General features: G+C 40.8%; 1 protein-coding gene across 2 annotated transcripts in view; it reads right to left on the bottom strand.

Moving 5' to 3' along the window:
* The window catches only part of RUNX2 (RUNX family transcription factor 2), a 151,563-nt gene that overhangs the window by 88,329 nt on the left and 49,262 nt on the right, over window positions 1-13,972 (bottom strand). The gene's annotated exons all lie outside the window — the stretch shown is intronic.

The raw sequence follows: 13,972 nt of genomic DNA, 5'->3' as shown, positions 1-13,972 counted from the left end.
TTTGCTAAAAAAAGAAAGATGGACGGGGCGGGGGGCGATGCCGGTCTCGGGGCGCCTGCAGCCTGGAGCAGCAAGGAGACAGAGTCTGGGTGTGGAGTCCGGGGCTGCCCCTCTCAGCAAAGCCCGGCTGGAAACTGCATGGTCCCGGCTTCTGCCCAGCTGCAAAGCGCTGCCGCTTCTCCTCCTCCTTCCTTCCTTCCTTCTTGCACAGTCTCTCTGCTCTTTTCCCTCCTTCTAGCCACCGCTTCTTCCCTCAAGTGCTTGAATTTCTTTCCTTTTTTTCTTCCCCTCCCTCCCCGTCCTCTTTTCGGATTTTCAAAAGGTTGTTTGGGGAGAAGTAAAAACTCGCTGCTGGTTCAGCTTCCTGGGCTGCTGCTGTTGGCGGCCGCCAGAAGAGGAGCGTAACTCTCAAACCCGGAGAGGGGGTGTTCAGGGGAATGTCCCGATTTCCTCCGAAGAAATCTTCCTCCTCCGGACAAAAAAAAAAAAAAAAAAAAAAAAAAAAAAGGAGAAAAGGAGCAAACAAAAAGCCTTCGCTGGGACAGAGGCGAGGAGCCGCTGGGCTCCCCCGCTTATTGCCTTTGGCTTAAGGAAGCGGAGGGAAGCGGGAGCTCGGGAAGGGCCTTGGGAAAAGTGGCTCCCCCCCAAAAAAAAGGCGCTCCCGAAGCGATTTCGGCGTGGAAATAAAGTTATTGGAGTTGTTGGGGTGAGGAGGAAAGTCACAGGACTAATAATTAAAAGAGAGACTTTAGCCGGTTCCTTTGGGAGGATCAGGGCTTAAGAAAAGTTGAACTTTCGGATTCCCAGGGAAAAAAAAGCGGGGAGCATAGTTGGGGGGGGGGAGCAACACCCCAAAACACCCCTCCTTAGACTGATTTCTAAAATATAACCAAGTAAATTCTAGGAAAAGGCAGCCTCGGTGCAGTCCGGTCCTTTTAATTAAGTCGCTGCTGGATCCAAGTCCGTTGAGTCGAATAAGCTAACAAAAATCTTTTTTTTTTTTTTCGCCCTTGATGAACAACAGCAGCAAAAAAATCATTAAAATGTCGGTTTGTTTGAGTTACTTTTCTTTCTGAAAAATCGGGTTTAAAAAAAAAAAAAAAGGCAACCAAAACCAACAAACTTCTTTTGGGTCCCAAGAAGTTGAGGTCGGGGAAGATGAAGGAGCCGAAAAAAAAAACGCCACGGTTTTTTTGTCCTGAATGTGGTTTTTGGAGGCTGGGATTTCTAATGATTAGGTTTTTGTGGTTTATATATACAGGACTCTCTGGCTAAGGCGATCATTATGCTGATGAGAGTCAGCAGCACGTGGTGCTTCAGTCCTCAGACTTCTGCAGCCTTCAAAATAAATAAAACAATGTGCATCCCCCACAGGAGGAGAAACTTTGCTTTAAGTCGCTCTCACCCACGGGGAGGGGGACGGGGAAGGGGGGGAGCAGGAGACGGTCTCCGATCTCCACTTCTCTCCGGGTATTTTCCATTAACACTTTTGGGCTTGTTTGTTGTTTTTTGGGGTTTTTATATATATATATATATAAAAAAAAGGCATGAAAAATCTTGTTTGCAAAAAAAAAAAAAATAATAGTAAGAATAATCTTGTGCCAAAGGTTTTTTTTTGCTAAGTCTCCGGTAGTCTAAAGCCTAAACCATTTCCTTGAATGAATGAAAGCTATAAAACCCCCTTCAGACTATTAAGGTAAAGGGAGTCTGGTTTGTTTTCTCCCTTAAAAAAAAAAAAAAAAAAAAAAAAAAGGGCAGATCTTATTAAAAACAATTTACATACCCAATAGTAAAAAAGTGTAAACGCCTCCCAGCGCAGATAACAACCTATCACAACCCTCCCTCTAATTTCTAAGGCTTTACTTCGACTTGCTACTTCCACCTTCTTGTAAAAAGTCGGCGCTGCGTGTGTGCTCCTTGCTCGCCGCCTGTGTGTGACTCGGGGCGGTGTGTCTGTCTGTCTGTCTGCGTTTTTTTCTGGGGGGGGGGGGAATGTGTCCTTTTTACGGAGCCTTTCCAAGCCCTAAGTCCGGCACCCTGACCCAGCAGAAAAGCCAGGTTTGTCCTGCCTGCCCCTCCGCGAAAATCCCGCCGAAGCAGCCCGGCGGCCCCACGTACACGGCCACGGGCGTGGGGGGGGGTGGGTGGGTGGGTGGAGGAGGGGGTGAAGAGACACCTCCGGGGCTGTTTCCGCGCCCCGCGGAGCCTCCGCGCCCTCCGCCGGCCGGGCCGGCAGCGCTGCGCACGGCGCACCCCGCCGGCTGCCGTCCTGACCCCCCCCCCCCCCCCGCCTTCAATTTCTCCCCCCCACCCCCCGCCATGAGAGCGAACCCCCGGCTGGGCGCGGGGGGAAGGTGCGTGCGAAGGCAGCAGCCCGGCTGCAGCGCTGCTCCTTCCGTTTTTGATTTTGAAGACGAATAAGAAGAAAAGATCTGATGTTCGGTCACAGGGGAGAGCTCTCGCTCCGCGCACCGCGGCTGCCGCCTCCGCTCCGCTCCGCGCCCGCCCCGACCCGCCCGGCGCGGCGGGCACCGCTCTCTGCCCTTATTCCCCCGCTCCTCTGTCTTTCCCACGGTAAAATGTGGAGGAACAGCCCTTGACCCACTGTCTCGCAGCGATCTATGTCCTCTCCTTCCTCCCCCCCCCTTTTTTTTTTTCTTTTTTCCCCCTTCCCCCCCCCCCCCCCCGCCCCCCTTTTCCTGGTCCAACGTTGGAGGAGCTGTGGAAGTTTTCTACCCCGTTGAGAAAATGCAATCGCTGTGGGTAACGCTGTAAACCCCTCCTGAGCTCGCCCTGCTTCTCTGACAACCACAGGGATCTGCTTTTCCCCAAAAGTGGCCACAAGCATTTCCAAAGGACAATTGCTCGTCACCTGTAAGGACTAGTATACTCAGAAGCTCTGCTTTGCTATAGTTGCAATACAGAAAATGTATTTTTTCATAATTATTTTGGTAAAATGTTTATGCCCATAGGTTCTTTTGGCTCTCCGCTTTATCTGGAGGGGAAATACCTTTCCTTAGAGCCATTCCGAAGGTGCTAGAAAGAAGGCAAGAGGTTGTCTTATATCCAAATACTATATAAGCCTGACAGTCATTTATTTTATTTCAAACAAGAAGATACATTTCCACTTTTAATTAGTCACACTAAAAGTTTTACAGTCTCCTCTCTTCCTACTAAAATAAAATAAAAAGTTAATTAGGATAAACTAAAATAAGTTATTGGAAGCTACTAGTGTAAGGTCACTTAAAATAGTCCATGGTTATTTATAATGTCGAAATAAAATTTTCCACTGAACGCCCTAACAAAGTTTCAGGTATCTGGCACAGCTGATTTTCAGTCTCCGTGCAAAAATATCTTTCTGCTGAACATTTACACATTTAACAGGAACTTACTACAGCCTGGAACAGATCACAGCTCAGAGCACTAGAATTTTATTTAAATGGTTATGGACAAATTAATAAAAGTACCAGTAATGTTTATGGACCTGCATAAAAGCTGGATGGGATTTTTCAGAAAAAGTAATTTATGTTATGATATATATAATCTGGAACGTTGGCTTGGATTTGGCTGAAATGGGGAGCTACCCTGCTGCTCGGCTTTCCTCAGGTTTTATTTCAGAACTTCTCGGAATTTTAGCACTGGTTGCAAAATGGGTCATATTTTAAGATATTAGAGAATTGTAGAAGGTTAGTGAAAAAATGTGCTTGCATAGCAAATTATGTCTTAACAAACACCTTTGGATCCACTTTATAAAATAGGATTTTCATTAGTACGGCTATATTTGCTGCAATTCCAATTGTCTTTTAGCTTTTTCACTTTTAGCTATGTTATGCATACAGCCATAATTATATTGCTTTTGGACAGAAAGGTAATGTTTTAAAGAGCACTGGGTTTGTTTACCGTTACATTTATAAAACATGGGCCCAGCACGCTCCTGTTGTAAGCATCATACACTCAAAATGAAAAATAATTGTCCGATTTGAAAGATTCTAACCTGGATGATGTTCTCTAAATAAATCGTTTCGGTGCCAGTTTGTTGGGCTGGAATGTGCTGTAAGTATGATGAATACAGAATTTATTTTGAGCTTCTCTATATATGTAAATAGCCTTTGTGAAATGGGAATAAATGAATGGGTTCACTGGGTTTGTTATTGTATTGGATATTTTTAGTCAGAGCGACTACAGCAATGTCAGCAATTATTACTATAGTAAAGGACTTGCCAATATTCTCTTTCCAACATCTACCTTCCCAAAGATTTTTATTCACTCCTGAAAATGTGCATCGAGTCAAAATGTGTGAACTTGATGCTAGAGAAGGTTTTGCCCAAATTTCCATTCATTTCAGTAGGGGAAAGATAAGCTCCAGTGTCTCTTGGCAGCGCTTTACTTTCGCTTTGGTTGTAAATTGACTGTTTGCCCAGCTATTCTTTGCTTTTTCTTAAGTATGACAAATAGTAACTCTAGATTTGCACGTTATTTGGTCTGTTAAGTAGGCATGTGGTAATGAGTTCTGTAACTACAGCATTCATACTCAGACTATGGACTACTACAGTTTGTTTAACTACTGTGTCCCTGCCCCATTGATTTATGGCCCAGATAAAAGAAGATTCTTTGTGTCCTGAAGTTAGTCAAAAGCGTTTAATATTTCAGCACCATGCACTGGTTTTTAGCATTTATAGTCCCTGATACAAACATAAGTATAAAGGTTTGAAAGACAGCCTAGAAAATTATTACATAAAAAAATCAATCTTGAGAATATTACTTTTTCCCCCAGTATTTTCAGTAGGAAGTGAGGACCGAGAGCTGAGACTCTTGCTTTCTGTCTCAGGTTTTGATGCTGACTTGCTCTGTGACCTTGGACAAGCCTTTTAGCAAGTTTTCCTTCAGTATAAAATGGGGTACTAACTATTACCATATACCTTTCGAGATATAAAAATACGTATTAAATTCTCAGAAGTCCAAGGATTAGCAGGGCTCTGCATCTGTAAAGCATACCAGTAATACCAAGAGAAAAATTCTAAAAGTTGGTAAGAAACATGCCGTGTCACTGCTAAAAATTGTCGGCTTTTCCATGGCATGCAGTGAAATGCACGTTATATAAACAACAGAGTAAATAGTTACTGCTTCTGTTTTGTTTTGTTTTTTTTTTTTTTTTTTTTTCTAAATTATGTATTTTCTGCTTCTCTAATAAGCATGGACTGCAAGCCTAAGTCTAGGTCCTGCCGTAGGGTTCTCCCATTTCCCTCCCTGTCTGCAACCTCTTATGCCCCATTGGAACTGCATGGATTTCAATGAGGTTTAAAGCAGCAAATGACCATATCATCACTGGAAGGAAAGAAACGTGGGCCTACTTGTCATCTTGTAACAGCATTTGAAAGAGAAAGTATGGCCTGTGCTTTCTGGCAGTAAAAACCTGAATGTGTAGTACAATTAGAAAAATGTATGGCCTGTCTTTTTCAAGTTTTTGGTTTGGGGTTTGTTTTTTTTTTTTTTTTTTGTTTTTTTAACTGCATAAAGTTGTTAGGGTCCTCATAGTTAGGGACAAACTATTTTTTCCATGGCAAGACTGACTTTGTCCCTTTCCATTAATCCTCTTCCCGACTTCTGTGTAACTAACTTCAGAATGAGGAAAAAGTCATGTTTTTTTCCTTGAATGAATTCAGATAAAATCAGCACATTGTTTTAGAGATATAAAAGCTAAAAAAATGAGAGCTTAAATTCTCTCTCCCCCCCCCCCCCCCCCCCCCCCCCCTTCAGCATATATAAAACCAGCATGAGCCAGAAACTTCACGGTTATTTTTTCTGTTGACCTCAATGAAAACTGGTTCCCTTGACTAACTGTGGGGAAAGTGGGTGGTATAGCTGTTTGTAATTAAAAAGGGTTTATACATTTGGAACCTTGCAGAGTCCCTAAATTTTGCATGCTGGTTTTTAAGAGACTAATGAAGTGCACTCTGGCCAGATACAAGCTCCATAAATCTCACACAGAAGATACTACAAGATGTAAGTCAGTCTCGAGTGGGAGAGGTTGTTTTTAATGCTCCCAACCACAAGCACACCACCAGATCCTTGCATTTACTCTCTCAGTGTTGCAATGGTGAGGATTCCCATTGTAAATGTATTCTCAGTAGCATGAATGGCAGAAAAAAATTTCAGGCAGATTCTCTGTTAATAACAAGAGTCTTGAAGCTGAAGCAATGGAAAAACACCAAAGAGTGATAGACTTGCTCTTAAAAGGATGAAAACGTACAACATTGAAAGGTGATGCAGTCTACAGGAGTCAAATAGAAGAAGAAAGCATATGGTAATGGCAAATGTAGAGTAAACATAATGGACATAGCAAACCAACTCTTTGAGGAACTGTAAAAATTAGTCTATTTTTGCCCTTTCTTTCCTGAAGAGTCACTCAAATGATGAACTAAGCACAGTCAGGCCAGATCAGAGGATCAAGAACATAATCATATTTATGGTATGACATAAAGTAACCCTGAAAATGCTGAGCATCCTGGTCACATTTTAGTATGATATATGTGTGCCCCACGTTAGGTGTGGCCTTAAGACCTTGGGTGCGTGGGGCATAACACAGGCTAGACCCCTTAGTCGACTGTTGTGGAATTGGCAGCCAAGTCACAGGAGACAACAACATCAGTCCAAAAACAAGCCATATGAGCAGATGACAAAACATTAGACATCACAGGAATGATTCTCTCTAGTAATAAAAGACAAAGATCTGGCAGAAAAAATATTATAGGTGAAGCTGCCAGCAGTATCTGCAGTTAAGCTTGTCTACCACGTTCCAGTATAAGACCTTGTTTTCACTCACATAATGTTGCCAATTTTTAACTGTTCAGGATGAGCTTTTCAATCCTGAGTCTGCCTCAAGCTGAATTTTTTGGAAACTTCCAGCAGAAATACTTCTGCTGCTTCTAAGATCGGCATTAAGAGAAAACACATTGTTTCACAACAGTTTAAAATGTCTTAGAATCATCTCAATAGCTATTTCAGAGCTGGGATGGGAAGTTTTACTAAGAAGGAGAGGAATAAGGAGGAAAAATCAGATAAGTTCCTTTTGTTGCCCTTGACCAAAAGGATCCACCCGAACTTGGCCGAGTTAGAAGTTGTTGAAAATTGTTGAGGTTTTTCTTGCGCGTGCTCAGTACAGATGGAGTAGTTGGCAGCTAAATTTTGCAAAGCCTCCATTAACAGCACTGGGCTTGCTAGACTGGATTGGATCTGTAGTCAGTCTAGTTTGACCAATATTCTCCCTGACAGTAGGCTGCACTGTTTTAGAGGAAAGGATAAGAAACCCTAGAGTCAGCAGATAGGTATGAGATCTATTCCTCCTTTAAGGTCTCATCCTAGTTAATAGTAGCTTATAAAATATGATCAGAATGACTGTCAGCAGTTCAGTCCTAAATTGTGTCTTTTGGAAGTCTATAATTCAACCATAAAAATTCCTTACAGGCTGAAATCTGGCTTATACTCTCAGTTCAGAAGTCAAAATTCTCTACAGATTTTTTTAAATAGTCTGTTTTGAAGTGATAGAAAAGAAAAAATAGTCATGTACAAATTCTGCACATTTCTTTCATAATGAACTTCATAATTCAGTTATGATAAGTATGATAAGTTTTAAAGTATTTGTTCCAAATGCTGGTCAGGCCCTAGAAGGAATGTGAGTAATTACAATCTTCACCATTAACACTAGACATTCAAATGTGAGTAAGATTCTCTGACCTCAGGATATTTAGGAGTATTATGATATTAGGAGCTTATGTGACGTAATACCAAATTCTAGTTTATCTTACAAATATTTAGACAATTTATTAAATGCATACATATTGAAAAGCAGGGGAGAAATCCTTCTGTCCTTTCATGCCAAAACTCATCGTGAAGACAGTCACTCAAATGTTTTCCTAATTTAAGCATAAGAAAGACATAACCTGGAAGTATCCAGGAGGAACAAGTAAGAGGTCCTCAGAGGGGGCACAGCAGATGCAAAACTGTTCTTGGAAGACCACAGCAGCTCTCATTACTACCAAGCTTCCCTTTGTAGTGGAGAAGATAGAGCAGCTCTTCCCATCCTTGGAATGCTTTCAAACATACTCTGCTTGGCACCCTGAGGTTAGCGTGATTTTTGAGCAGATAAAAGCCCGTTACATGAAAAGGCAGATCCCACCCTCTTTCTTTTTTTTTTTTCCCCCTCGGTAAGAAAGAAAGAAAAGCCTTATTCTGTTTGCAGTTCCACTGATTTCAATGGGAGCCTTCATGGAATAAGGTGCTGCTTCACCTAAGAAGCAGAGGCAAGCCTTTAAGTAACTTGCCACTTTGGGTTACTCTTCTTATCCTTTCACATTTCCATGTCTAAATGCCCATCTTGCTGAAGAATATGTGAAGTTTTTCAGCTCTTCATTTCCACTCCATTTTAAAGACCTAGAATAATTTGTATTTTTAGGCATGAGAAAACCATCTTCCAGAGTTTTTGACAATTGAAGAATATGGACTGAGGGAATCAGAGGAAAGCTCTATTTACTAAACACCACATGTAGATTACCACTGATAGTTTTTCTAAGGAAATTTATGACCTGTGTGGAGTAAATAAACTCCCTTTTTGGTAAAGAATCTGCAAGCCAATCATTCATGCTTGCTTAGAGACGTTACTGTTCGTGTTGCTTTTATGTGGAAGGCTACAGTAAAGGGTGATGTTATGTCTAAAATAGACAGTTGGCAGCTCTGGGGAAAAAAAAAAAAAGGCAGCCATTTCTGACATTACTTATCATGAGATTCTTGCTAGATTATGGCACATTCACTCTGATTTAGGAAAGAAAGGAAAGATAATGATAGGACAATTATAATTCTTGTAACTAATATGTTATCTTCATGCACGCACTTGCATGCCTAGCTACATTTACTGGCAAGTTATGGCATTTTACACATCTGAAATAAACAGAGAGCTCTCGGTATGTTCAAAAAGTTTAGTAAGTCTGAAAGCTGTTTGCTCTGTATGTCAAAGTAAATGAGAATGGGACAGACACACTTCTCCTGGCTGCCCACCCTGTACTTGTATCATTACACTCCTTCTCTGCTCCCCTTCCTCTCTCCATTTTATACTCTGGATCTAATAGAGACATAACAGTTTAAGGCAATCATGAAAATTAAGTGAGAAGAAGGAACTCTATTAAGTGTCTGTATATCATGTTTTCAGAAATATTAGTGTTTTTCATGCACAAGTAACTCAGTGGCTTTCAGTGGTACCCCTCTTGATTTACACTGCTGTGAGAGAACTGGGCTGTTATTATCTATTAAGTCTACTGAATTCAATAGATGCACACAATGTGTGCTTATTTTCTTTAGACTATCATATGTGAAATTATCAACACAACCTTTAGTAAATAATATTTTACCTATGAAAGTATTCTGAATTTAAAACAAGTAAGTGCCTTTCTGAGTGATGATCCCCATGTCCTTAACTCACCCCATCGCGCTTCAGCACACAGGCTATGTAACGTCACTGGGGCTTTGCCTTCTCTGGAAAAATGATCTGTTTTTGACAAGGGGTGTAAAAAATAGTTTTACACTCTCAGATCCTCTCAAGTAGTAGTAGAAATGGTTGCCTCACTGGTGTGGACAAGGTCGGGTAAGTTCATTGCTTATTGTAGCCTGTCGAGGGCTCGTGGGACAACTTGCCTGCACAGGATTTGCCTCAGAGTGTATAGAAGAATTTCTTACAATAGGTATTGAACTCGACTGACTGACTTTGCACTGGAAGAGCAGTTGTTTTCAACACTACTCCAAGATGTGCGGAGAGTGGGCGGCATTTTGACAACAGTTGTCAAAAACACGTCGTTTGTCTGGGGTAGGTGCATACCTACTGAAATATCGATGCTATAAAAGGCCCAATTCAGTAAACTTGGGATAGTGCAAAGTCTGCAAAGTTGGCATGGACTGTGACTTTCAATGCTGACTTACAGTTGCAGGATGTCAGATGATGAACAGGATTTTTAATACATTATCATCTACAAAAATATGGGATTTGGGGCCACAAGCCAATCGTCAAAACTGGATGATTTTTATGATTGTGTAGTCTAATTTAAAGAAGAGTTGACTTTGATAGAACAGTTAGTGGGTGAAAATACCCATGTTATAAGCAAGTGATCATTACTCTCATCACATGAAGCTGATGACATAATACATAATACAGCAGCCCCTTCACAGACTATGTGCTCTTCCATGCTCTTATGTGAAAAAGCTTAAGAAACTGTTTTGCCAAAGGTCAGACTGGACCAAGTATCTCTGTTTCTTAGATGTTTGCTAATAATCGACCAGCTCTATGGAAGCATCATGAAAGAAGTGGATTGTAGCAGTTTTCTTTTTCTATGGTATTTATTTTTGCACTTGCACAAAGAATAAGCTAATGTATGGGGAAGAAAACTGAAGCAGAAGTTATTTTCAACTGATAAAAGATGCTGTTTTGTATGGAACAACTTCTAGTTGACCTTTGCAATGAATGCCATAAAATACTATTTTGGCCACAAATGGAACAACATTTTTAGAAGGATTAATGTTTAATCTGTCTGTCTGTCTGTCTGTCTGTCAATCTATCTATCTGTGCAGAATTTAAAAAAGACTAAAGGAAGCTAGCAGCTCACTCTCACTTATAATTGCATCTGTAAAACTTTAAAACTGTGCAAGATCTTTCTCTACTGTGCTGGATGCCATTAGCATTAGCATATTACCACAGAAAAAGAATCTAAAGTAGACAGCAAACTTCATAAGAAATCTTCCACAAGCCTTCCATCCCTCAAAAACTTTAATCCCCAACAAGAACCTGACTTTCACAAAACCCACTAAAATATATGAACTGTTCAGTATGCTCACAGGGTTGATAGCAGTCAGAGTATTTTTTGATAATGATAAAATCCAGAGCTATATTAAATGGGAGAAAGTAATTTTTGAGGAATTTTGAAAACCCAGAGATATTTCAGAGTAGTCAGTCACTGCACTTATACTCAGGGGATTATTATTTTTTTGGCATTGTCCCTTTTTTTTTGGCATTGGTACAGGTTTCTATCCGACTGCATGTCCTGTGGCATTCACACAATAGTGCACAAGTACCATGCAGTCATTCTTTGTCTTTCCTGGCCCTGGATGTTAGGTGAATGTGAGACTTACAAATAAAATGGACGCTCAAGAGTCTAAATACTTTACAAATACTTTGTAACAGAGGGAGAATAGGGAAAGAACCTCTCCAGATTCAAGAGTTCTGTATTGGAACTCTGTAGCAATTCCCAGTAAAAATGCTTTAGCTGATCCCAGTTGTAATATTGGTTCATTGGAAAGAGTGACTGGATATGTCCTTTGGCTGATCTGAACACATTGCCTATAGTTTAAAATCAACATCCTAACTTTTTAATAATTTAAAAAATGTACCTACTTCATTAGTCTAAGAGTATTTTAAAATGCTTCTGTATTTTCCATCATGATGCTAAGTTGACACTGGCAGAATGGAAATTGGAGAGAAGTAGCAAAGAAATAAAAAAGTATTCTACTCTGTTTCCAGCTACAGAAATATCCAAAGCTGCCAGAGAAGCACCTTATACAAAAGAAGACTGTCTAGAGAAGAGGTAAGAATATTCTCAGGAGCTCTGCTGAAGGCAGTGCTTCTTATCCAAAAGAAAGACAGAAACATGTAATTGTACCCTTCCTTTAAAACTAGGTCTTACTGCTTTCCTGTGTGTTACAGATCACACGTTATTTTACATTGGAAGCTTAGTGCTAAAATCTAAAATATAAGGGCCAAGTTCTGCTCTTAGATACACACGCACAACTCCAATGAACTCAAAGAGAGCTGTGTTCATATGTTTAGCAGTGGAATTTGGCCCTAAATATTTAAACATTTAGTCAGAGAAAAAAAAAAGCTTCTCTGATACATTTGTATCTCGTATCTAATGTACACAGATTACCACCACTGGGCACCCACATTAAGGGATAGAAAGTTTTGGGGAACCATAAACTCTGCATTCTACCTGCTCTGAACGGTCAAATAACATGAATTTGTTTCAGAACATTGAGGAAATTAAATCCTTAGCAACCTGTGGCTGATGTTATTTATTCTGCAGTCCAGGAGTAATTTGATGCGAATTCCTGGCACTATTCCTATATTTCAAGAAATTACTGTTTTGAATGGACTGATTCTGGAAACTTTCATTATATTAATATGCAATCCAAAAAGAACTAATGTCCTCTGCTTATATTTTCTCTGCAGAGGAAAGCTCAGTGTTCTGGCCAATTCTCACTTATCTTTCAAAGGCTTATGACAGGAGTCCGTAATAATCTAAACATGTCATTTGGAAATGGTTAACCTGAGGATCCCACCTGCTCTCCATGGCAAAATGACCCCAGATGTATTTTTGTTAAGGATACAAAGGATTCAGAAACCCGAAAATTTTCTTCAAGCAACGTAATACTCCAATTAGTATATCTAATATAAGTAAACAATAACTATATAGACATGTTATTTTCCTTGGACAGATGACAGCTAGAGGAGAGCTGAATTCCAGGTTCAGGCACCTAAATTTGGTTGTCTACAATGTAAATGTTTACATTTAAGCTAGCTGCTTAAGCTCCCATTATACTCAATAGTGATCTAAGGCTCAATTCACTTGCCTAAAATTAAGTCTCTAGTGCCAATACCTATGCCTTGGGCTACCTAAGAAATCACCGTGGGGCTGACACATATGAGTCAGGACCTACATGAGGCCCTTTGCTCTTTGGAAAGGCAGATGGAGGCCAGAAAACATAGCCCAGAGTACTCGATATAGATAGCTAAACTCATCCCTAGTAAATGCAGTCAGTGGCTTCTAGAGAGCAAGTCTAATGACCAAACATAGGTGTCTACTTCTGGATGAACTGAATTGGTCTCTGGCCTGCACTTACCATGCTGACTGAGTTTCCATTGACTATAATCGGAACCTAAGCACAGCCCACATGTAGACACCTAATTTTAGGTGACTGCACCTGAAGTTGAAAACTAGTCCTGATACCATAGTTGCCAGAATATATCCTGTTATTCCAGTAGTCACTATGTTTTTGCTCCAGCCAGGGTTAAGCTACTTTGGTTGTGCATTTTGTGCAGTACGGTGATTTCAGTTAAAGAGTGGCAGGCAGGAGAGAAAGAGTAATGGGGAGGTGTGATTACACGGGTGATGAATCTGTCTTGATGTTGTTTTGCTTCAGTGGGTTCCTTGAGATCCATTCAGGCAATGTTTGGCTAAAGCTGCTACCTGCTGCCTAGTTAGAGGAGTCTCTGGCTCTTTCCCTTGCTTGGGAGAATTGGAGCTTTGCCTCCTCTTTACTGGTCTCATTTTTAGGTGACCAGAACATTTAGCATACTGCCAGGGTGCTCTTTTCAGAGCTACATGTTTTTTTGGCACAGTCAGCTTCATAAGGAAGACTCTGCACCAAAACTTAATTTCTGTTGTTAGAGCCTTTTGGCTGGAGCTCTCTAATCACAGAGGTCACCCTTGAGTATCTCTGGCTATAGAGATGCAATGCAGGATGTTGCCAAAATGCTGTGACGATTGTAGGAAGTAGGTAGGAACAAAAGCATGTGCAGGCTTCTAAGTTCATTAATAATTATGGCCAGTTGGGCCTTCTATTCGGGTCTTGCATCAGCACTAACAAGGTAAGTTAAGAATGATCCAGGACCAAGAAATTCTTTGCTGGTACAAATCATGATTTTGGTTTGCTCTGGTGGTTATCTTGGTTGAGATCAAACCTCAAGCGTTATTGTAGATAATATATACAATTATTAGCATAAGTTTCCTTGATTGTGTGTGGAAACTCCCAACCTCATTTGTGGAAGCCATGGTTTTGAATAGCGTACAACAAACTAGCATTGTATAAGCTATAGTCTTAGTTAGAGCAGTTGGAGAGGCTGAAGGTGTTGGTGGCTGGGAAAAGGACTCCCCTAAGT

The sequence above is a fragment of the Strix uralensis genome, chromosome 3, assembly GCF_047716275.1.
Source record: "Strix uralensis isolate ZFMK-TIS-50842 chromosome 3, bStrUra1, whole genome shotgun sequence".
Taxonomy (NCBI): Eukaryota; Metazoa; Chordata; class Aves; order Strigiformes; family Strigidae; genus Strix; species Strix uralensis.
The sequence above is the reverse complement of the archived record's forward strand: the minus strand, read 5'-3'. Positions and strand labels throughout refer to the sequence as shown.